Below are 2,083 nucleotides of genomic sequence, written 5' to 3'. Positions count from 1 at the left end.
CAGTAAATACGAAAATTCACGCTGGAACTGGACAGCTCTGACCTTTGCTCAATGTTTTACCCATAACCTTTTCTACAGGGCTCTAAATGAGATGAGGTTTTTTTTCCTGGAAAGTAGACTCAATTATCTTTCATGTGACATATAAAACGTAGCATTTGGACCTCTGGTATGGTTGCAGTTATTTTTTTAAAAACGAGTCCAGAGAGTGAAAATGCTAAACCAAATACTAGATTAAACAAATATCTAAACACAGTTAAATTAAATCGAATGCAAAAATAATTTAAAGAAAGGAAAAAAAACTAAATACAACTCAAACTAATTTAAAGCTAAGGAAAATAAACAACAAATTTTTTTTTTACCAACTCACTTGACCTCATTTACCTCTACCAAATAAATTGAAATTGCAAATGACCCAAAAAATCAACCTCTTGCCGTGACCTCCCTATGCTTCAATCCCAATTCATTTTCTCCAATTAAAAATCCCAAATATTAAAGTTGAATTGCTTCCAGCCATGACAATTATCCTCCACGTGAATGACCACTTGCTCCAATGAAATTAAATGCTTCTCCTAAAGTCTCCATCAACAAAGTCAATCATGTGCTATCTATTCCACCAACTCACTTTGCCAAAAAGAATTTTTGGTTCTCTCTCTTCTAAGGCCTGCAGCCGCTGCTCCCAATATCCAAACATAAAATGGAGTTTCTTTTCTTGGAACAAAGAAGCCTAACTAAAGTTGAATGAATTCAACCCTTTTGCCTTACTNCANCGTAAACCCATNATGTGANAACACACACATTGCCTTCCATTTGAATACTTCAATCANGGAAACAAGGCTGAAACGTTCCAGCCCCTTTGAAGCACCGTGCAGTGATAAAAAAGAAATTTCAATGCCCAATCAAATCAACTATCAAAATGCAATTGTGAAGTAAAGAAACCTTGCGAAATAACAACTGCCACCAATCTCTTCACGCTGCATTCTCTTCCTTCAAAAGTCAAATGAAAGTGTTTCTAATCAAAGTAAATGGATCACCCCTCCAGCCACTGTCACGGTGAGTCTCATTGCAAAGTAAATGCTAGTGTATAATTAAGTAAAAGCAACACTCATTAAAGAAAAGAAACCATCACTTCCATCAACCCCTTTCCATCAACCGAGAAGTATTGTACCTTTCTCTTTTTTTTTTTTATTTCACTAATCTTTTTAAAATCAAATTGAAGAAACCTTGATGTAGATGCTGACACCGTCCAGTTCATCCAAGCAAGAAGTCACACTATGAAAAATACTTCTATCAATGCATCCAAAGGAAAAGAAATTGTGCTCTTAATATTCAAAGAAGCGTCAGCATCGTTAATACAAAGAGAAACTCAAAATAGATCTAAAACCTTTGCACCAAAAATGAAAGGAAAAAGAAAGTGAACATTTTCATTCCACCAAATGCCAAACCGTGAGCAGCAAAGAGAACATTCTCTGCCAATGTTCCAGACCCCCCAAAGAAAATGAAATTGCCGAGAGAGACTTTCAATGCAAGTGACGGCTGATGAAATGGGAATCCCTAGGTCAGAAAAAATTCTTGTGCTAATGGTGGGGTCCACCCATCTAAAACCCTAGCGCCATGTCACGATTTTTACAATTTGGGCTTTTGTCTAATCTACCAAAATTAGCCCAAAATACAAAACTTAGTTTAAAAATCCTAATCTACAAAATTAAAATTTGACTAATCCTAAAGTATCTTTGTGGAGAGTCTTCACTTAATTGGTGCCCTTCCAAAAGTCTCACAGTGTGATTCCAAAATTTCCCTGAAAAATAAAGATAGGAATAATTAAGCTCAATTAATTCAAATTAATTAAAATTAGAATTATTGGTCTAATTAAGCCCAAATGGTGAAAATGACACAATGACTAAGAATTATGCGCAAATCATCAACACAATTCGGCGCGAAAATCTAAGTTAATGGTATAAAATATCGACTCATCAAAGTAGACCACACTTAGTCTTTTGCACTCTTGGGCAAAATCGAGACGCAAAACAGGGAACAGTACTGAGAGACATCAGGAAGTGACACAGACTCAACAGACAGACGATAA

The sequence above is a fragment of the Vigna radiata genome, unplaced genomic scaffold (assembly GCF_000741045.1).
Source record: "Vigna radiata var. radiata cultivar VC1973A unplaced genomic scaffold, Vradiata_ver6 scaffold_230, whole genome shotgun sequence".
In the NCBI taxonomy this organism is placed as follows: domain Eukaryota; kingdom Viridiplantae; phylum Streptophyta; class Magnoliopsida; order Fabales; family Fabaceae; genus Vigna; species Vigna radiata.
Note: the sequence above shows the minus strand (reverse complement) of the source record.